We start from the raw sequence: 23,120 nt of genomic DNA, 5'->3' as shown, positions 1-23,120 counted from the left end.
AATCTGATAAAAACTGAAGCTTAGAAACTGTTTTTAAATGACTACATGAAATATGCAGGAAAAACTTTGGCATTATCTTGTCTCATTCTTTCTGTTGAACTCATCCAATGATTATATTTTGATGAGCTTTAACCTTATTCATCCATACATTTAATCTTGTCATTATTCATCCTCTGGGATTCATTTAAGATGTGTTTTTTATTTTTCCCAAATTAACAAAGTTCACATTCTGCAAATCCTGTGAGAACTCTACTTATGCTAAATAATTCTATACGAGTAGAGATTTAGGAAACCGATACAGATGACTGATGATTAACTGTAAGAATAAATAAATAAATAATAGTAATAAAGAAAAAGAAGAAAATACAAGAATAAAATGAAACAAAGACATAAATAACACAGAATGGAGAATGAAACACATAGATCTGATCATAGACATGCTGTAATTATCAATACTTTGCCATATGATAAATAAATAAAGATGAAAGTCACACTGATACAGAAATGAGAATTACTTAAAATTATGGAAACAAAGGGACACATAATATGACTGAGTATATTTAAAATCCTTAAATAACCAACAGTAACACTTTTGGAACAGCTGTAACATAAGGGATGAAGAATTTCAGCACTGAAATATGGTTGTTATAATTTTTATTCCAATAATTGTTATTGATTAATACTGGAGTCATTACGTTGCCAGTACATCAGTAATTGTATGATATGACTATATTATTACATTTACACAATCTGACTATTACCGTGTTACTGAGCCCTAATAGTTCTGTCGACTTAACATGTGTTTTATGTTATTATTAGTTTTACTTTTGATTAGACTTTAGCTTTAGATTTACTAAATGTTTGACAGAAATGAGCACCTGGGGATTTGTATCTGTAGTAAAGCTTAAGATCAAATCAACATGTACTTAGATAATTTTAGATCATTGTATTCCTTTTTCAAGACATTTATTTGCTTATGCATTCATTCATTCAACAAAGTCCCATCAAACTAAAACACTTAAGAAAAAGACTTTAAAATTTTATCCTCAGAAAAATGCTAAATTTGGTGCTAATTCAGAGTAGCTGAAACTACTGACTTTAAAATTACTAAAAGAAGCTAAAACTTCTTATTTCCTTCATTTGCCGTGTTAAAGTGTATTCCATATTATATCATTAGACCTATTTCCTACTGAATTTGGTTTGAGTTTCGTCAATAAATCATTTAAATATGTTTATCTGAAGTTAATAATTGTTCATATCAGCCTGATTTATTCAGTAAATGTGCCTTTTATTTAAAGATAAAGTATTAATTCATCCCTGTTTAAGTTTAAGTTCAATGCCAAGTCACAAACTGGTAGATGTTAATGTTACTTCAATTTATTGACCAGCTTTAATGTGATTTCAGTTATTTGATATTGGACAGAATTGATTCGAAAATTCTAAATTCACAATGTAATCCAGACTTTTGTTATTTCTCTTACTTTTTCCATTAGACTTCTTTCTTTTCTCCTGCTCTTTTTCAGAAACTCTAAGATGCTTTGTGCATAACCTTTATCTGTATCAGGATGTACTATAAATTGTAAATGTTGTTGCAGTCGTTTTCTTCGTTTGGCCTGGAGCACAGACTGAACCTGGACTTTTACTGCGCTGTAGTTTCCTCTGTTGACCAGCAGATGGAGACAGTGCTCTGCTGTTGGTCTGCTGCTGTGTTACCTGTTAAACTGAGGTCTGAGTGCCTGGTCTGTCTGTGTTTTAATGCTCTCAAACTGCATCATGACACTAAACATGACGTAAATGTCTGGGACTAAACACAAAGAGCTGAGGTCTGGTGATGTAAGGCGGCGTTGGGAGTATCAGACCATGATGCAACCTAGCGTCTGCCTCGGTGCACACGTCTGTTCTGCAGCTGCTGGATCTGAAAAGCCTCCGTTTTACAGTTCTTACCTTGAAGTGGTCAAAGGGTGAGAATCTGCAAAGACCTGATCCTTTTCCTCCACATGATGAAACGCCGGCCTCGTCCTCTGACATTGACTCTGTTTTAAATACGACACCATCCTGTTCAACAGAGGGAAATAAACATCGAAGAAACATATAATGCAGGGATTTCCAACCAGTCCTCTACATGTAACCTCACACTTAGCTGCTGTCGTCTTCCATCTGTCAGATTTATCCATATACATTGTAAAATATTCAGATGTTTTCTCTGATAGTTGCTTTAGATATAAGTTAATTTAATATCAGGATGTGAGGTGGTGGCACATTTACAGTTTAGTGAGCTCTAAAATAAACAAATAAAGATAACAATATCAGACTTAAACACAGTAGGATGTGTAGAAAATACAAACAACAGGCTGTAAGAATATGTACAATGCAATACTAAGGATATGTGATAGTGCTTGTATTTATTCACCTCACCAATTAAGAGAATCAGAATACTTTATTAATCCCAGGTGGAAATAATTGTGTGCTACAGTTGCACCATTCAAGTAAAACAATAAAAGTAGTAGTATACATACATATATATATATATATATATATATATATATATATATATACAGGGTGGGGAAGCAAAATGTACAATATTTTGAGGCAGGGATTGAAAGACAGTGTATGACCAGTTAGTTTATTGAAAGTCATGAGAATTTATTTGCCACAAGAAAATGTCCATAATAGAAAATGTTTTTATTCTATGTGTCCTCCTTCTTTCTCAATAACTGCCTTCACACGCTTCCTGAAACTTGTGCAAGTGTTCCTCAAATATTGGGTGACAACTTCTCCCATTCTTCTTTAATAGTATCTTCCAGACTTTCTGGTAATAGTTTTGCTCATAGTCATTCTCTTCTTTCCATTCTAAACAGTCTTTATGGACACTCCAACTATTTCTGAAATCTCCTTTGGTGTGACGAGTGCATTCAGCAAATCACACGCTCTTTGACGTTTGCTTTCCTGATTACTCATATGGGCAAAAGTTTGTGAAAAGGTATGGATAATAGTGTTAGGTATGATTATGACATCAGTATATGTTTGGGTTCAAAACAACTGACGTAGTGTCTGCTGAGAAAAAACAACTAAATGTTCAGTGTACATTTTGCTTCCCCACCCTGTATATATATATGTATATATGTGTATATATGTGTGTGTATATATATATATACACATATATATATATATATATATATATATATATATATATATATATATATATATATATATATATATATATATAAACACTCTATTAAGAGACAGAACCACCAACAAAGGACCAGTGGATCAGAATTATTGAAGGAACATGTACAATGGTAAAAAAATAATTCACAAAGTGCGACTACAATAATAATAAATGGAGTAATTACAGAACCCAGAATGATGGAAGGACAGAATAATGTGGATGTAAGGTCATGTAGTGTACCCAAGCAAGGTTTGTTTGTTCACTTTTTGTTGTTTTTGCTGATTAATGTGTTTATACAATTTCAATAAAAACTTAAGTGAAACGTATTAAAAATCATGTAGTTGGATTTAATTAATATGAAAACCACAGGAGGAATTATTTCTTGTGCCATTCAGTGGTGCATTTGGGTAGTAAAATAAAACTCTAATAAAAACTGTATTATTATCTATTATATGTCATTGTTTAAAAACTTAGTTAAAAACAATGAAATAATGTTCAAAAGCTCTGATATGACAGTAGGTGTGAAAATGCAAATAGAATGATTAAAAGTATACTAACAATCAAACACAGTGTAGTAAAAGAGGCTTCATATTCAGTTGGATGGAAAATGCAAGGAAAAGTAAAATATATTTAAGTTACGAAAACCTGTCACTGCATCGAAGGAAATGGCACATGGATCTAGTCTTCAAATATCAGCATCTACAACAACATGTAAATACACTGTAGAAATATTAGAAGCACACTAGTGTTAAAGAACAATACATGTAGATAATTGTATTTTCTGTTCTCGTCTTCATCTTCACCAAATCACACACGTTTTAGACCGTAGCGTCTTTATTAGCTAACATTAACAGTTAGTTAATGGTCTCATCAAAGATTTTTTAAATGTACTGTTAACTACTGTACACTGAAAGAAATAATGCAAATAATAAGAGCAAATAATGCAGTCATAAGAATAATGATCATTTCTGTTTTTATTCAACCCACATGTTAGATATTAAACATGGGAAACGTACTTTTAAAAATAGAATAGAATAGAACAGAATAGAACAGAATAGAATAGAAGTTTATTGTTGCTGTCACAGGAACAATGAAAGTCAGTTTATCAGCAGACACTTAAAATCTGTACAGCCATAATGTACTGAAATACTTTGTAATCTGTCACATTCACCACTGAAAACTGACTGGATGCAACTTGAGGTTCAATTTCCAGCTCAAAGACACTTCAACCGGTATTAAACCTTATTTGTTAGCAACAAGTGCTCAGGTTTCACACCTCCGTACCCTCACTGTTGACGTAAGTGATGTGTATTTACATGTTTTATCTGATAGAAGCACCTGGACATGGATCTAAACTGGGTGATGCAATCAGTTTTTGGCACGACTCCTGTTTTTTTTTCCCGTCTCTATCGCTGCCTTCACCGGTGCATAAACGATGGATGGAACAACCCTGCATTCAGTCTGTGTTTATACCTTCATAAACGCAACAGCGAGCGGGATAAAGGTGGAAAATTCCCTCTTTGGACAGGCTGTGTAAAGGGGATTTATCTCCTTTAGTGTCCAATAATCACATTTCAGGATGTTGTTTTTGGCCTGTGGTCTGATGTAAAGAGTTGAATTCAATCTGATTATGTGTTCGTCGCCGCTTTAGTGACATTAGAGTCTTTGCTTTCGGAGGGAGGGAGGGCTGTAACGCCATGAAATAAAGTCTGAGTCATACAACAGCGGCAGAGCCTCCATAATGCCTCCACAGTGGCCATTCATCCCCTGCAAACACAGCCCATTAAGGCTAATGTAGAAGTGGTCCTGGCCGCTGGCCCCCCCCCCCCCCCCCCCCGGCCCCCCCCCCCCCCCCTTCATTATGCAGGTGGTGATGGATGTTGCAGCCATCGATCTGCAGATAACCCAGGCTATTTCCAGACAGAGGAGATTAGAAGGATTAACGCAGCCGAGGGTGAGAAACCCTCACCTTCAGCACCGGCTTCTATGAACTGAGCTGAACGCCGGCAGCTCCGCCCCAGACGGAAAAAAAAAAAAAAACTAAACTCATTTCTGCATTCAATACAATTAGGAAAGCCTCCGGGAGCCCACATTGATGGTTCTGCAGGCTTCAACTCGCCACATTTAATTTAGATGCGTTTAGTAGTTGGTGTTTCACAGACATCAGATGAAATTTTCAACCACAAGAGAGTGGTTGAGAGAAGTCGAGTGGAATTTCAATAAGGAGATGGAAGTTAAACACAAGACGCCGGTGTTAACAGTAGTGGACAATTAAACATGTTGTATTTGTTTAACTAACTCCACCTAATCAGTAAATTTGTGCAAAATATTGTGTTTATTAATATGCACTGTCCCTTTGAAAAATCAGCTTCAACTTGGAATGTTTTGAACAGACTTTTTTGTGACGTCAGTTGTTTTAGCGCCAGGGTCTTCAGTTCACAGCTGTCATATGTTTACACCCATCAGATCAGCGTGTTTGTACCTCCTAAACGTCCCTAACAGGGGTGTCAAACTCAGTTTTCAGGGGCCACATTCAGCCCACTTTGAATTCAAGCGGGCCAGACCAGTAAAATAATAACATAATAACCTGGAAATAATGGCTCCAAATTTTCCTGTTGGTTTAATGTGAAAAAAAACCTTACTGTATACTTATAAATGACGACAACTCCAAATGTCTCTCTTTGTTTTAGTACAAAGAATAACATTAAATTATAAAAATATTTACATTAGTAACTATTCTTTAATAACAAACTGTGAATAACCTGAATAAATATGAACAACCTGAAATGTCTAAAGAAAATAAAGTGCAATTTCAACAATATTCTGCCTTTTTCTAAATGTTTTTTGCATTTGTAGATCCGATCCATAATGCACATGTACAAATGCTGAGGGATAATTTTCTGTCTTTTCTGGTTATTCACATCTTTTTGTTTGGAGAGTTTGTTTTAGTGCAAAAAAAAAAAAATTAAATAATGAAAATATTTACATTGACAAAGAGGAAAAATTAGGAATTGTCATTATTTATATGCTATTATGCTCTTATTTTACTGGTCCGGCCCACTGGAGATCAAATTGGGCTAAGGCTACGTTTACACATAGTTGGCTATTTTGAAAAACAGATATTTCCCCCTCTTCATTTTCAAAAATACCTTGTGCACACTTGACCATTTTCAGAAAAATCTTCGTTTTCACAGCCCCGTATATCTACACTGTCAAGAGCATGTCAAGCCTGTAGATGGCAGTGTGGGGAGACCATCAAGTACCAGCCACATGTACTTGTGTCACATGTACTTCGCACATGTGACGCAAAACTGTGACATCCTTCCAAGATCTCCGTTTCCCCTTGTTTACATGCAAATGCGAAAATGAAGATTTGCTGAAATATTTTTAGAAACGCGTTTTCAGAAGCCATCGTTTTTGGTGCTGTGGCCGTCGTTGTCATGTAAATGATATCACAGATACCCGTCTACGTGTGAACATAGCCTGAACGTGACCCCGGAAAGAACATGAGTTTGACAGTCCGGGTTTAGGCCGATCAGATCAGTGTGTTTTTACCTCCTAAAACTTCTAAACCTTTGCATTTTCCAGTGCACTCTCCACCATAAGCTGCAAACATGTTGTATATTTTTTCACTTTAGGACGATCGGAGCATTGCGGCGTGCCACCCCTTTCTCTACTTCTGCATCTGGGAACTATTTTCATTGTTATGCATCCTGGTGTGGTGCCAAAAACTCACTTCCAGATAGATTTCCGCTGCCTTTTGCAAGCATTTGCAAATAAGAGCAGTGTCTGTGTAGCAGCTATTTCAGCGCAGAAGGGTTTTTGCAAAACCCTTGAGTTACCGCTTCCTTTTTACGCTCAAGCACAAACAATCAGGAGGGAATAAAGCCCTTTATGGACACAAGGAACTGAAAAGAACTGCAGAAATAGTCAGTAGTTGTAGTTTAGTGGATACGGTTTTATGACATTTCAAAGCAGCTGATAAAGATACGTTGCAGCTTTAAGCTTTTGTAGCCATTTAATAACATGACCATTCAGTCAAAACAGACACAATACACACATAGATGTCATAGTTAGAAACCTGCGTCACACCTGTATCACTGGGTTTTTGCATGTGAGTAATCAGTAACAGTAGAAAAGCACAGTGAAGATACAGAAGATGAACCATTGAACAAAAAAATAGAATAAAATTAAATACATGTAAGGATGGAGCAGGTGAATGCATGAAAACCTGTATTTGGGACGGTGTCAGAGCCTGTCAGACTCAATGCCGATGTTTCCGACGGTGCAAATGGTCATTAAACTCCTCAGAACTAGAAGTTTATTCAATGAAGACCATGAATGTAGTGTGAGACTCTTCAGTTGTTATTGACGCTGGTTTACTGCTGACATCACCAGACCTGGTGGTCCACAACCCATCAAGTGTTCCATGTCAGGCTGAAATAATCCTGGTGAGTTTCAAAATAAAACATCCACTTTTGCTGTCAGATCAGGGATGGTCAAAATTCCAAATGTCTATAAAACATCAGTTTTGTTTCAGTTTACTTCAAACACCTGCCACATATATAGACAAGGCAATTGATATTGGTTGTAACTTTTTGTTCTACACGTGGTATTTTAAGGACAATAGTCCCATTAAAATAGAGATCTTTAGCTAAAAATGAGCCCACTTGATAAATGATGTGTCCAAATTTACTTTTTCATGTTGATGTTTCCTTTCGCTGGATCAGACCCAGAAGCTGTTTCTACCTGAAACTTGTATTTTTACCACTGTGCATATTCACATATACAGCCACAACCACAGCTACTGATGTTTACAGTACTGTGTAGAAGTCCTAATCCAACATGAGGTCTGTTGGTTCAATAGTTCTAATGTCCACACATATACATTTGTTAGTGTCTGTATTTAGATCCAGTCTACATATGTGAATATGCACAGTGGTAAAAATACAAGTTTCAGGTAGAAACAGCTTCTGGGTCTGATCCAGTGAAAGCGAACATCAACATGAAAAAGTAAATTTGGACACATCATTTATCAAGTGGGCTCATTTTTAGCTAAAGATCTCTATTTTATGGGACTATTGTCCTTAAAATACCACGTGTAGAACAAAAAGTTACAACTGGTATCAATTTCCTTGTCTATATATGTGGCAGGTGTTTGAAGTAAACTGAAACAAAACTGATGTTTTATAGACATTTGGAATTTTGACCATTTATAAGTAAATGAGAAGAAACAAGATTTTAATAAAAATGCATAATTTTATTTTTTTTTTTAATAACTTTGACCTACTTTTCCCAAAATGTAATCACATCTATTCTTGGTCACTGGCAATCTCTAAACCCAATTTGGGATGAATTCAAACAATAGTTTTTCTGCTACAGTGTAAACAAACAAACAAACAAACAAACAAACAAACAAACAAACAAACCGAACCAAGAACAATACTGGGGGGCGGGGTAAAAAATCATCCTGGGCCCATTTTACTTGTACTTTTGATCCTTTTACAGATAATATGTCTGTACATCTGCATAAATACATATATAAGGGTTTGGCTTGTACTTGTAGTGGAGAATTTGCAGTGTAATACTTTTCCTCGAGTATAAAATCCAAACATTTCATTATTTGAACAAAGCAGAGGATTGAACTCCAGCCACTTTGACTTTGTGTAAATGCACCATCATCTTTTTCTACGGCTGTATTTGTACACTGTACAGCAGTGTCTAATATTCTTTCACAACAGTCACAGTTTCAGAAGCTTATATTCAGTGTTTAGTTTAGTTTTTTTTTTTTTTATCCCTAACCACCTCATACCACACATAAAATTAATACAGCTGTTGAATGAAATTGTGTTCAATGCATTTTGGAAGTAACCCAAATGGCATGAAATGAATGTGAAATGTTAATTTTTAATTAATCAGTGACATTCTAGTATGGACAGGATCAGTCAGTAGGTCTGATATTATGAACACTACACTATCTGTTGCAACAACTGATCGTAATGTTTTTAATGTTTTAGAAGGAAAACCAGTCATTGTATTGCCATTTTTTATTCAGAGTGAAATGTTTTAACATCTATTGTATAGATTGACGTGGAATTCAGTTTCAGTTGTTCAGTTTCCTTCAGTTTTATGGTAATAACTTGATTGTTTACCCCAGTTAGTGTTGTTTTCAGTGCTTGTCTACAGGCTCCTCCCCTTTAGACTTAAATACATGTAGTACTGCTGAATACTGATACACTCATATTGTATTATGTCATGAGACTAGTATGTAATCTGTTTATTTATTTATTTTTTTATTAAATATTCCACTTGTGTCATTATTTCTTGTTGGATGCCATCAGTATTGTCTTCTTGTTGTGTGGACCCCAGGAAGAGCAGTTGTTAGTGCTGTAAAAACTAATGTGTATCCTATGGAATGAATATAATGTACGATATAATTATGTCACGTTAGGATGCTGACAAGAACTATAACATGCTACACAAACGATCAATAAAGTGTCCTGTAGGGAACACACAAATCAGCCTCTTATCAAGTTAAAAGTGTTAAAGTTTAAGTGAGTTCATATTCAGAGCGGCAAAGTGTTTGTAATTTCAGAGGAAGTGGTGTGTTCACAAACACACTTTATATACTGAGCTCTGTGTCTGTCTGTCTGTCTGTGTCTGTGTCTGTCTGTGTCTGTGTGTCTGTGTCTGTCTGTCTGTGTCTGTCTGTGTCTGTCTGTGTCTGTCTGTGTCTGTCTGTCTGTCTGTGTCTCTGTGTCTGTGTCTGTCTGTGTCTCTGTGTCTGTCTGTGTCTGTCTGTCTGTGTCTGTGTCTGTCTGTGTCTGTGTGTCTGTCTGTGTCTGTGTCTGTGTCTGTCTGTGTCTGTCTGTCTGTGTCTGTCTGTGTCTGTCTGTCTGTCTGTGTCTGTGTGTCTGTGTCTGTCTGTGTCTGTGTGTCTGTGTCTGTCTGTCTGTCTGTCTGTGTGTGTCTGTCTGTCTGTGTCTGTGTCTGTGTCTGTCTGTGTCTCTGTGTCTGTGTCTGTGTCTGTCTGTGTCTGTCTGTGTCTGTCTGTGTGTCTGTGTCTGTCTGTGTCTGTGTCTGTGTCTGTCTGTGTGTGTGTCTCTGTCTGTCTGTGTGTGTCTGTGTGTCTGTGTCTGTCTCTGTCTGTCTGTGTGTGTCTGTGTGTCTGTGTCTGTCTGTGTCTGTGTCTGTGTGTCTGTGTCTGTGTGTCTGTGTCTGTCTTTCTCTCTCTCTCCCTCCCTCTCTCTCTCTCCTCTCTCTCTCCCTCCCTCTCTCTCTCTCCTCTCTCTCCTCTCTCCCTCCCTCTCTCTCTCTCTCCTCTCTCTCCTCTCTCTCTCCTCTCTCTCCTCTCTCTCTCCTCCCTCTCTCTCCCTCCCTCTCTCTCTCTCTCCTCTCTCTCTCCTCTCTCCCTCCCTCCTCTCTCTCTCCCCTCTCTCTCCTCCCTCTCTCTCTCTCTCCTCTCTCTCCTCTCTCCCTCCCTCTCTCTCTCTCTCCTCTCTCTCTTCTCTCTCTCTCTCCTCTCTCCCTCCCTCTCTCTCTCCCTCCCTCTCTCTCTCTCCTCTCTCTCTCTTTCTCCTCTCTCTCCTCTCTCTTCTCTCCTCCCTCCTCCTCCCTCTCCTCTCTCTCCTCTCTCCTCCTCTCTCCTCCCTCTCCTCCTCCTCCCTCCTCTCTCTCTCCTCTCTCCTCTCTCTCTCCTCCCTCTCTCTCTCTCTCCTCTCTCCTCCCTCTCTCTCTCCCTCTCCCTCCCTCTCTCTCTCTCTCCTCTCCCTCCCCTCTCTCTCTCCTCTATCTCCGCTTCCCCCTTCCTCTCTCGATCCTCTCCTCTCTCTCTCTCTCTCTCTCCTCTCTCTCCCTCCCTCGCGCTCTCTCTCTCTCCCTCCTCTCCTATCTCTCCCTCCTCCCTCTCTCTCTCTCCTCTCTTCTCCTCTCCCCTCCTCTCTTCTCCTCTCTCTCCTTCCTCTCTCTCTCTCTCTCTCCCTCTCTCCTCTCTCTCTCTCCCTCCCTCTCTCTCTCCTCTCTCTCTCTCCTCTCTCTCCTCCCTCTCTCCTCTCTCCCTCCCTCTCTCTCTCTCTCTCCTCTCTCCCTCCCTCTCTCTCCTCTCTCTCTCCCTCTCTCTCTCTCTCCTCTCTCTCTCTCTCTTTCTCTCTCTCTCTCCTCTCTCTCCTCTCTCTCTCCTCTCTCCCTCCCTCTCTCTCTCCTCTCTCTCTCTCTCCTCTCTCTCCCTCCCTCTCGCTCTCTCCTCTCTCCCTCCCTCTCTCTCTCTCCTCTCTCCCTCCCTCTCTCTCTCCTCTCTCTCTCCCTCTCTCTCTCTCTCCTCTCTCTCCTCTCTCTCTCTCTCTCTCTCTCTCTCTCTCTCCTCTCTCTCTCTCTCTGGACATGCATGTGGGCGTGCACTGCAGGGAAGCCCCGCCCCTCAGTGACAGACAGTGGTCAAAGCAGTGGCTTTAGACTGGACACACATCAGAGTCCTGCAGGGTCCTCCACTTTTCCAGACCCACCTGAAGTCACCAACATTAGAGCCAGTGCAGGACTCAGACACATAAATACCATGACACACTATTATAAGGACATGTGTACGCTGGATCATTTATGTGTACGCTGGATCATTTATGTGTACGCTAGATCATTTATGTGTACGCTGGATCATTTATGTGTACGCTGGATCATTTATGTGTACCCTAGATCATTTATGTGTACGCTGGATCATTTATGTGTACGCTGGATCATTTATGTGTACGCTGGATCATTTATGTGTACCCTAGATCATTTATGTGTACGCTGGATCATTAATGTGTACGCTGGATCATTAATGTGTACGCTGGATCATTTATGTGTACGCTAGATCATTTATGTGTACCCTAGATCATTTATGTGTACGCTGGATCATTTATGTGTACGCTGGATCATTTATGTGTACGCTGGATCATTTATGTGTACGCTAGATCATTTATGTGTACGCTGGATCATTTATGTGTACGCTGGATCATTTATGTGTGCGCTGGATCATTTATGTGTACCCTAGATCATTTATGTGTACGCTAGATCATTTATGTGTACCCTAGATCATTTATGTGTACGCTAGATCATTTATGTGTACGCTAGATCATTTATGTGTACGCTGGATCATTTATGTGTACCCTAGATCATTTATGTGTACCCTAGATCATTTATGTGTACGCTGGATCATTTATGTGTACGCTAGATCATTTATGTGTACCCTAGATCATTTATGTGTACGCTGGATCATTTATGTGTACCCTAGATAATTTATGTGTACGCTGGATCATTTATGTGTACGCTGGATCATTAATGTGTACGCTGGATCATTTATGTGTACGCTGGATCATTTATGTGTACCCTAGATCATTTATGTGTACGCTGGATCATTTATGTGTACGCTGGATCATTTATGTGTACGCTGGATCATTAATGTGTACGCTGGATCATTAATGTGTACGCTGGATCATTTATGTGTACGCTGGATCATTAATGTGTACGCTGGATCATTAATGTGTACGCTAGATCATTTATGTGTACGCTAGATCATTTATTTGTACCCTAGATCATTTATGTGTATGCTGGATCATTTATGTGTACGCTGGATCATTTATTTGTACCCTAGATCATTTATGTGTACGCTGGATCATTTATGTGTGCGCTGGATCATTTATGTGTACGCTGGATCATTTATGTGTACGCTGGATCATTTATGTGTACGCTTGATCATTTATGTGTACGCTGGATCATTTATGTGTACGCTAGATCATTTATGTGTACGCTAGATCATTTATGTGTACGCTAGATCATTTATGTGTACGCTTGATCATTTATGTGTACGCTAGATCATTTATGTGTACGCTGGATCATTTATGTGTACCCTAGATCATTTATGTGTACCCTAGATCATTTATGTGTACCCTGGATCATTTATGTGTACGCTAGATCATTTATGTGTACCCTAGATCATTTATGTGTACGCTGGATCATTTATGTGTACGCTAGATCATTTATGTGTACCCTAGATCATTTATGTGTACCCTGGATCATTTATGTGTACGCCAGATCATTTATGTGTACCCTAGATCATTTATGTGTACGCTGGATCATTTATGTGTACGCTAGATCATTTATGTGTACGCTGCATCATTTATGTGTACGCTGGATCATTTATGTGTGCGCTGGATCATTTATGTGTACGCTGGATCATTTATGTGTACGCTGGATCATTTATGTGTACGCTGCATCATTTATGTGTACGCTGCATCATTTATGTGTACGCTAGATCATTTATGTGTACGCTAGATCATTTATGTGTACCCTAGATCATTTATGTGTACGCTAGATCATTTATGTGTACCCTAGATCATTTATGTGTACACTAGATCATTTATGTGTACGCTGGATCATTTATGTGTACGCTGGATCATTTATGTGTACGCTGGATCATTTATGTGTACACTAGATCATTTATGTGTACCATAGATCATTTATGCGTACGCTAGATCATTTATGCTGCTGTTTTCATGTACATCCTCATGCAGAACAGGAACTTGTTTATTTTAATAAAAACCCTTCGAACCTTATGTGTGCACGTGTCTGTTTTATACGACTGTATACAATTAGTCAAGGACTAAGAAAGGGTTCTATTGTTGTCAAGCCTGCAACCAGACGTTAGTCTGGGTTTGTCTGTCTTTTGTGTTGTTTGTCACTTCCTGTTTTATTTTGTTCGTTTTTCCCTCATGTGTCGTGTCTGTCGTCTTACTTCCTTTTCCCTCATCGTGTTCACCTTTTCCCTGATTACCTGACTCCGCCCTGATGTGTGCCACCTGTGTCTGGTTGTCTTCCCTCCCTTTTGTGTATTTAAGTCCAGTCTCTTCCCTTGTTCAGACACCAGTTTGTATTCTCTTGTAGATACTTACCAGCGTTCTGATCTGTCTGTTTGTCTGACTTCCTGTTTTTGACCCGTTTTTGCCATCTTGATTTTTATCTTCTGCCTGCTCCCTGTGGGTTTTGCCTGCTCCCTGTGGGTTTTGCCTGCTCCCTGTGGGTTTTGCCTTCTCCCTGTGGGTTTTGTCTGCTCCCTGTGGGTTTTGCCTGCTCCCTGTGGGTTTTGCCTGCTCCCTGTCGGTTTTGCCTGTCGGTTTTGTCTGCTCCCTGTGGGTTTTGCCTGCTCCCTGTGGGTTTTGCCTGCTCCCTGTGTGTTTTGTCTGCTCCCTGTGTGTTTTGTCTGCTCCCTGTGGGTTTTGCCTGCTCCCTGTGGGTTTTGCCTGCTCCCTGTCGGTTTTGCCTGTCGGTTTTGTCTGCTCCCTGTGGGTTTTGCCTGCTCCCTGTGTGTTTTGTCTGCTCCCTGTGTGTTTTGTCTGCTCCCTGTGGGTTTTGTCTGCTCCCATTGGGTTTTGTCTGCTCCCTGTCGGTTTTGCCTGTCGGTTTTGTCTGCTCCCTGTCGGTTTTGCCTGTCGGTTTTGCCTGCTCCCTGTCGGTTTTGTCTGCTCCCTGTCGGTTTTGCCTGCTCCCTGTGGGTTTTGTCTGCTCCCATTGGGTTTTGTCTGCTCCCTGTCGGTTTTGCCTGTCGGTTTTGTCTGCTCCCTGTCGGTTTTGCCTGTCGGTTTTGCCTGCTCCCTGTCGGTTTTGTCTGCTCCCTGTGGGTTTTGTCTGCTCCCATTGGGTTTTGTCTGCTCCCTGTCGGTTTTGTCTGTCGGTTTTGTCTGCTCCCTGTGGGTTTTGCCTGCTCCCTGTGGGTTTTGCCTGCTCCCTGGGGGTTTTGTCTGCTCCCATTGGGTTTTGTCTGCTCCCTGTCGGTTTTGCCTGTGGGTTTTGCCTGCTCCCTGTGGGTTTTGCCTGCTCCCTGTGGGTTTTGCCTGCTCCCTGGGGGTTTTGTCTGCTCCCATTGGGTTTTGTCTGCTCCCTGTCGGTTTTGTCTGTCGGTTTTGTCTGCTCCCTGTGGGTTTTGCCTGCTCCCTGTCGGTTTTGCCTGTGGGTTTTGCCTGCTCCCTGTGGGTTTTGCCTGCTCCCTGTCGGTTTTGTCTGCTCCCTGGGGGTTTTGCCTGCTCCCTGTCGGTTTTGTCTGCTCCCTGGGGGTTTTGTCTGCTCCCATTGGGTTTTGTCTGCTCCCTGTCGGTTTTGTCTGTCGGTTTTGTCTGCTCCCTGTGGGTTTTGCCTGCTCCCTGTGGGTTTTGCCTGCTCCCTGTGGGTTTTGTCTGCTCCCATTGGGTTTTGTCTGCTCCCTGTCGGTTTTGTCTGTCGGTTTTGTCTGCTCCCTGTGGGTTTTGCCTGCTCCCTGTCGGTTTTGCCTGTGGGTTTTGCCTGCTCCCTGTGGGTTTTGCCTGCTCCCTGTCGGTTTTGTCTGCTCCCTGGGGGTTTTGCCTGCTCCCTGTGGGTTTTGCCTGCTCCCTGTTGGTTTTGTCTGCTCCCTGGGGGTTTTGTCTGCTCCCATTGGGTTTTGTCTGCTCCCTGTCAGTTTTGTCTGTCGGTTTTGTCTGCTCCCTGTGGGTTTTGCCTGCTCCCTGTCGGTTTTGCCTGTGGGTTTTGCCTGCTCCCTGTGGGTTTTGCCTGCTCCCTGTGGGTTTTGCCTGCTCCCTGTGGGTTTTGTCTGCTCCCTGTCGGTTTTTTGTCTGTCGGTTTTGTCTGCTCCCTGTGGGTTTTGCCTGCTCCCTGTGGGTTTTGTCTGCTCCCTGTGGGTTTTGTCTGCTCCCTGTGGGTTTTGTCTGCTCCCTGTCGGTTTTTTGTCTGTCGGTTTTGTCTGCTCCCTGTGGGTTTTGCCTGCTCCCTGTGGGTTTTGTCTGCTCCCTGTGGGTTTTGCCTGCTCCCTGTCAGTTTTGTCTGCTCCCTGTGGGTTTTGTCTGCTCCCTGTGGGTTTTGTCTGCTCCCTGTGGGTTTTGCCTGCTCCCTGTGGGTTTTGTCTGCTCCCTGTGGGTTTTGCCTTCTCCCTGTGTGTTTGTCTGCTCCCTGTGGGTTTTGTCTGCTCCCTGTGGGTTTTGCCTGTCGGTTTTTGCCTGCTCCCTGTGGGTTTTGCCTACTCCCTGTGGGTTTTGCCTGTCGGTTTTTGCCTACTCCCTGTGGGTTTTGCCTGTGGGTTTTGCCTGCTCCCTGTCGGTTTTGCCTTGTGGGTTTTGCCTGCTCCCTGTCGGTTTTGCCTGCTCCCTGTGGGTTTTGCCTGTGGGTTTTTCCTGCTCCCTGTCGGTTTTTCCTGCTCCCTGTCGGTTTTGCCTGTGGGTTTTGCCTGCTCCCTGTGTGTTTTGTCTGCTCCCTGTGGGTTTTGTCTGCTCCCTGTCGGTTTTGCCTGCTCCCTGTCGGTTTTGTCTGCTCCCTGTCGGTTTTGTCTGCTCCCTGTGGGTTTTGTCTGCTCCCTGTGGGTTTTGTCTGCTCCCTGTGGGTTTTGCCTGTCGGTTTTGCCTGCTCCCTGTGGGTTTTGCCTACTCCCTGTGGGTTTTGCCTACTCCCTGTGGGTTTTGCCTGTCGGTTTTCCCTACTCCCTGTGGGTTTTGCCTGTGGGTTTTGCCTGCTCCCTGTCGGTTTTTCCTGCTCCCTGTCTGTTTTGCCTGCTCCCTGTCGGTTTTGCCTGTGGGTTTTTCCTGCTCCCTGTCGGTTTTTCCTGCTCCCTGTCGGTTTTGCCTGTGGGTTTTGCCTGCTCCCTGTGGGTTTTGTCTGCTCCCTGTGGGTTTTGTCTGCTCCCTGTGGGTTTTGCCTGCTCCCTGTGGGTTTTGCCTACTCCCTGTGTGTTTTGTCTGCTCCCTGTGGGTTTTGCCTGCTCCCTGTCAGTTTTGTCTGCTCCCTGTGGGTTTTGTCTGCTCCCTGTGGGTTTTGTCTGCTCCCTGTGGGTTTTGCCTGTCGGTTTTGCCTGCTCCCTGTGGGTTTTGCCTACTCCCTGTGGGTTTTGCCTTGTGGGTTTTGCCTGCTCCCTGTCGGTTTTGCCTGTGGGTTTTTCCTGCTCCCTGTCGGTTTTTCCTGCTCCCTGTCGGTTTTGCCTGTGGGTTTTGCCTGCTCCCTGTGTGTTTTGTCTGCTCCCTGTGGGTTTTGCCTGCTCCCTGTGGGTTTTGTCTGCTCCCTGTCGGTTTTGTCTGCTCCCTGTGGGTTTTGTCTGCTCCCTGTGGGTTTTGCCTGTCGGTTTTGCCTGCTCCCTGTGGGTTTTTCCTGCTCCCTGTCGGTTTTGCCTGTGTGTTTTGTCTGCTCCCTGTGTGTTTTGTCTGCTCCCTGTGGGTTTTGCCTGCTCCCTGTCGGTTTTGTCTGCTCCCTGTGGGTTTTGTCTGCTCCCTGTGGGTTTTTTCTGCTCCCTGTCGGTTTTGCCTGCTCCCTGTCGGTTTGCCTGCTCCCTGTGGGTTTTGCCTGTGGGTTTTGCCTGCTCCCTGTGGGTTTTGCCTACTCCCTGTGGGTTTTGCCTGTCGGTTTTCCCTACTCCCTGTGGGTTTTGCCTGTGGGTTTTGCCTGCTCCCTGTCGGTTTTGCCTTGTGGGTTTTTGCCTGTTCCCTGTCTGTTTTGCCTGCTCCCTGTCGGTTTTGCCTGTGGGTTTTTCCTGCTCCCTGTCGGTTTTTCCTGCTCCCTGTCGGTTTTGCCCTGTGGGTTTTGCCTGCTCCCTGTCAGTTTTGTCTGCTCCCTGTCGGTTTTGTCTTCTCCCTGTCGGTTTTGCCTGCTCCCTGTCGGTTTTGCCTGTGGGTTTTTCCTGCTCCCTGTCGGTTTTGCCTGTGGGTTTTGTCTGCTCCCTGTGGGTTTTGTCTGCTCCCTGTCAGTTTTGTCTGCTCCCTGTGGGTTTTGCCTGCTCCCTGTGGGTTTTGTCTGTCGGTTTTGTCTGCTCCCTGTGGGTTTTGCCTGCTCCCTGTGGGTTTTGCCTGTCGGTTTTGTCTGCTCCCTGTCAGTTTTGTCTGCTCCTTGTGGGTTTTGCCTGCTCCCTGTGGGTTTTGCCTGCTCCCTGTCAGTTTTTGTCTGCTCCTTGTTGGTTTTGCCTGCTCCCTGTGGGTTTTGCCTGCTCCCTGTGGGTTTTGCCTGTCGGTTTTGCCTGCTCCCTGTGGGTTTTGCCTGTGGGTTTTGCCTGCTCCCTGTCGGTTTTGCCTGCTCCCTGTGGGTTTTGTCTGCTCCCTGTGGGTTTTGTCTGCTCCCTGTGGGTTTTGTCTGCTCCCTGTGGGTTTGCCTGCTCCCTGTGGGTTTTCTCTGCTCCCTGTGGGTTTTGTCTGTCGGTTTTGTCTGCTCCCTGTGGGTTTTGTCTGCTCCCTGTGGGTTTTGCCTGCTCCCTGTGGGTTTTGCCTGCTCCCTGTGGGTTTTGTCTGGTCCCTGTCGGTTTTGTCTGTCAGTTTTGTCTGCTCCCTGTGGGTTTTGCCTGCTCCCTGTGGGTTTTGCCTGCTCCCTGTCAGTTTTGTCTACTCCCTGTCGGTTTTGTCTGCTCCCTGTGGGTTTTGTCTGCTCCCTGTGGGTTTTGCCTGCTCCATGTGGGTTTTGTCTACTCCCTGTGGGTTTTGTCTGCTCCCTGTCGGTTTTGTCTGCTCCCTGTCAGTTTTGTCTACTCCCTGTGGGTTTTGTCTGCTCCCTGTGGGTTTTGTCTGCTCCTGTCGGTTTTGCCTGCTCCTGTCGGTTTTTTTCTGCTCCCTGTGGGTTTTGTCTGCTCCCTGGGGTTTTGTCTGCTCCCTGTGGGTTTTTTCTGCTCCCTGTGGGTTTTGCCTGCTCCCTGTCGGTTTTGCCTTGTGGGTTTTGCCTGCTCCCTGTGGGTTTTGCCTGCTCCCTGTGGGTTTTGTCTGCTCCCTGTGGGTTTTGTCTGCTCCCTGTGGGTTTTTTTCTGCTCCCTGTGGGTTTTGCCTGCTCCCTGTGGGTTTTGTCTGCGGTTTTGTCTGCTCCCTGTGGGTTTTGTCTGCTCCCTGTCAGTTTTGTCTGTCAGTTTTGTCTGCTCCCTGTGGGTTTTGTCTGCTCCCTGTGGGTTTTGTCTGCTCCCTGTGTGTTTTGTCTGCTCCCTGTGGGTTTTGTCTGCTCCCTGTCGGTTTTGCCTGTGGGTTTTGCCTGCTCCCTGTGTGTTTTGTCTGCTCCCTGTGGGTTTTGCCTGCTCCCTGTGGGTTTTGTCTGCTCCCTGTGGGTTTTGCCTGTCGGTTTTGCCTGCTCCCTGTGGGTTTTTCCTGCTCCCTGTCGGTTTTGCCTGTGGGTTTTGCCTGCTCCCTGTGTGTTTTGTCTGCTCCCTGTGGGTTTGTCTGCTCCCTGTCGGTTTTGCCTGCTCCCTGTCGGTTTTGTCTGCTCCCTGTGGGTTTTGTCTGCTCCCTTGGGTTTTGTCTGCTCCCTGTGGGTTTTGCCTGTCGGTTTTGCCTGCTCCCTGTGGGTTTTGCCTACTCCCTGTGGGTTTTGCCTGTCGGTTTTCCCTACTCCCTTTGGGTTTTGCCTGTGGGTTTTGCCTGCTCCCTGTCGGTTTTGCCTTGTGGGTTTTGCCTGTTCCCTGTCTGTTTTGCCTGCTCCCTGTCGGTTTTGCCTGTGGGTTTTTCCTGCTCCCTGTCGGTTTTTCCTGCTCCCTGTCGGTTTTGCCTGCTCCCTGTGGGTTTTTCCTGCTCCCTGTCGGTTTTGCCTGTGTGTTTTGTCTGCCCCCTGTGGGTTTTGTCTGCTCCCTGTGGGTTTTGCCTGCTCCCTGTGGGTTTTGCCTACTCCCTGTGTGTTTTGTCTGCTCCCCTGTGGGTTTTGCCTGCTCCCTGTGGGTTTTGTCTGCTCCCTGTGGGTTTTGCCTGTCGGTTTTGCCTGCTCCCTGTGGGTTTTGCCTACTCCCTGTGGGTTTTGCCTTGTGGGTTTTGCCTGCTCCCTGTCGGTTTTGCCTGTGGGTTTTTTTTCTGCTCCCTGTCGGTTTTTCCTGCTCCCTGTCGGTTTTGCCTGTGGGTTTTGCCTGCTCCCTGTGTGTTTTGTCTGCTCCCTGTGGGTTTTGTCTGCTCCCTGTCGGTTTTGTCTGCTCCCTGTGGGTTTTGTCTGCTCCCTGTGGGTTTTGTCTGCTCCCTGTGGGTTTTGCCTGTCGGTTTTGCCTGCTCCCTGTGGGTTTTTCCTGCTCCCTGTCGGTTTTGCCTGTGTGTTTTGTCTGCTCCCTGTGTGTTTGTCTGCTCCCTGTGGGTTTTGCCTGCTCCCTGTCGGTTTTGTCTGCTCCCTGTGGGTTTTGTCTGCTCCCTGTGGGTTTTGTCTGCTCCCTGTCGGTTTTGCCTGCTCCCTGTCGGTTTTGTCTGCTCCCTGTGGGTTTTGTCTGCTCCCTGTGGGTTTTGTCTGCTCCCTGTGGGTTTTGCCTGTCGGTTTTGCCTGCTCCCTGTGGGTTTTGCCTACTCCCTGTGGGTTTTGCCTGTCGGTTTTCCCTACTCCCTGTGGGTTTTGCCTGTGGGTTTTGCCTGCTCCCTGTCGGTTTTGCCTTGTGGGTTTTGCCTGTTCCCTGTCTGTTTTGCCTGCTCCCTGTCGGTTTTGCCTGTGGGTTTTTCCTGCTCCCTGTCGGTTTTTCCTGCTCCCTGTCGGTTTTGCCTGTGGGTTTTGCCTGCTCCCTGTCAGTTTTGTCTGCTCCCTGTCGGTTTTGTCTGCTCCCTGTGGGTTTTGCCTGCTCCCTGTGGGTTTTGTCTGTCGGTTTTTGTCTGCTCCCTGTGGGTTTTGCCTGCTCCCTGTGGGTTTTGCCTGCTCCCTGTGGGTTTTGCCTGCTCCCTGTCAGTTTTGTCTGCTCCTTGTGGGTTTTGCCTGCTCCCTGTGGGTTTTGCCTGCTCCCTGTCAGTTTTGTCTGCTCCTTGTGGGTTTTGCCTGCTCCCTGTGGGTTTTGCCTGCTCCCTGTGGGTTTTGCCTGCTCCCTGTCGGTTTTGCCTTGTGGGTTTTGCCTGCTCCCTGTGGGTTTTGCCTGCTCCCTGTGGGTTTTGTCTGCTCCCTGTGGGTTTTGTCTGCTCCCTGTGGGTTTTGCCTGCTCCCTGTGGGTTTTCTCTGCTCCCGTGGGTTTTGTCTGTCAGTTTTGTCTGCTCCCTGTGGGTTTTGTCTGCTCCCTGTGGGTTTTGCTGCTCCCTGTGGGTTTGCCTGCTCCCTGTGGGTTTTGTCTGGTCCCTGTCGGTTTTGTCTGTCAGTTTTGTCTGCTCCCTGTGGGTTTTGTCTGCTCCCTGTGGGTTTTGCCTGCTCCCTTTCGGTTTTGCCTGCTCCCTGTGGGTTTTGTCTGCTCCCTGTGGGTTTTGTCTGCTCCCTGTGGGTTTTGTCTGCTCCCTGTCAGTTTTGTCTGCTCCCTGTCGGTTTGTCTGTCGGTTTTGTCTTCTCCCTGTGGGTTTTGCCTGCTCCCTGTGGGTTTTGCCTGCTCCCTGTCAGTTTTGTCTGCTCCTTGTGGGTTTTGCCTGCTCCCTGTCGGTTTTGTCTGCTCCCTGTGTGTTTTGTCTGCTCCCTGTGTGTTTTGTCTGCTCCCTGTGGGTTTTGTCTGCTCCCTGTGGGTTTTTTCTGCTCCCTGTGGGTTTTGTCTGCTCCCTGTCGGTTTTGTCTTCTCCCTGTGGGTTTTGCCTGTCGGTTTTGCCTTCTCCCTGTGGGTTTTGCCTGTCGGTTTTGCCTGCTCCCTGTGGGTTTTGCCTGTCGGTTTTGCCTTCTCCCTGTGGGTTTTGCCTGCTCCCTGTCGGTTTTGTCTGCTCCCTGTGGGTTTTGTCTGCTCCCTGTGGGTTTTGCCTGCTCCCTGTCGGTTTTGTCTGCTCCCTGTGGGTTTTGCCTGCTCCCTGTCAGTTTTGTCTACTCCCCTGTGGGTTTTGTCTGCTCCCTGTGGGTTTTGCCTGCTCCCTGTGGGTTTTGTCTACTCCCTGTGGGTTTTGTCTGCTCCCTGTCGGTTTTGTCTGCTCCCTGTCAGTTTTGTCTACTCCCTGTGGGTTTTGTCTGCTCCCTGTGGGTTTTGCCTGCTCCCTGTGGGTTTTGCCTGCTCCCTGTGGGTTTTGTCTGCTCCCTGTCAGTTTTGTCTTCTCCCTGTCGGTTTTGTCTGTCGGTTTTTCTCTGCTCCCTGTGGGTTTTGTCTGCTCCCTGTGGGTTTTGTCTTCTCCCTGTGGGTTTGCCTGCTCCAGTCAGTTTTGCCTGCTCCCTGTGGGTTTTGCCTGCTCCCTGTGGGTTTTGTCTGCTCCCTGTGGGTTTTGCCTGCTCCCTGTGGGTTTTGTCTTCTCCCTGTGGGTTTTGCCTGCTCCCTGTGGGTTTTGTCTGCTCCCTGTGGGTTTTGTCTGCTCCCTGGGGTTTTGCCTGCTCCCTGTGGGTTTTGCTGCTCCCTGTGGGTTTTGCCTGCTCCCTGGGGTTTGTCTGCTCCCTGTGGGTTTTGCCTGCTCCCTGTCGGTTTTTGTCTGCTCCCTGTGGGTTTTGCTGTCGGTTTTGCCTTCTCCCTGTGGTTTTGCCTGTCGGTTTTGCCTGCTCCCTGTGGGTTTTGCCTGTCGGTTTTGCCTTCTCCCTGTGGGTTTTGCCTGGCTCCCTGTCAGTTTTGCCTGCTCCCTGTGGGTTTTGCCTGCTCCCTGTGGGTTTTGTCTGCTTCCTGTCAGTTTTGCCTGCTCCCTGTGGGTTTTGTCTGTCGGTTTTGCCTGCTCCCTGTGGGTTTTGTCTGTCGGTTTTGCCTTCTCCCTGTCGGTTTTGCCTGCTCCCTGTCGGTTTTGCCTGCTTCCTGTGGGTTTGTCTGCCTCATCTGCCTTCCTGGTTTTGACCGTCCTGCCTGACTAATTGGTACATGAGTTTGTCTTTCTCTTATGTCCTGTTGCCCGTCTTTTAGCTTTCCCGTGTATGACCTGTTTCCGTCCCTGACCTCCTTCTGCTTTTCCCTAGTCGGGAAACCGGCTCCGGTAACCGAGCTGCGCAAAGGGTTCACGTCCTCAGCCCGGAGGACGGATCCGAAGAAGATTTCACCAACCATTGTCCTCAAGATTGTGTCACTCATTCTCATTATCCACCTGTTTGTACATTCAGAGACAAATAAATCCCTTGAACTTTATTTTTTGCCTCTGAGTTCTGCATTTGGATTCTGTGCCTGTACTAGTAGCATCGCAATTGT

The sequence above is a fragment of the Sphaeramia orbicularis genome, chromosome 16, assembly GCF_902148855.1.
Source record: "Sphaeramia orbicularis chromosome 16, fSphaOr1.1, whole genome shotgun sequence".
NCBI lineage: Eukaryota > Metazoa > Chordata > Actinopteri > Kurtiformes > Apogonidae > Sphaeramia > Sphaeramia orbicularis.
This window is presented reverse-complemented; position numbering follows the sequence as displayed.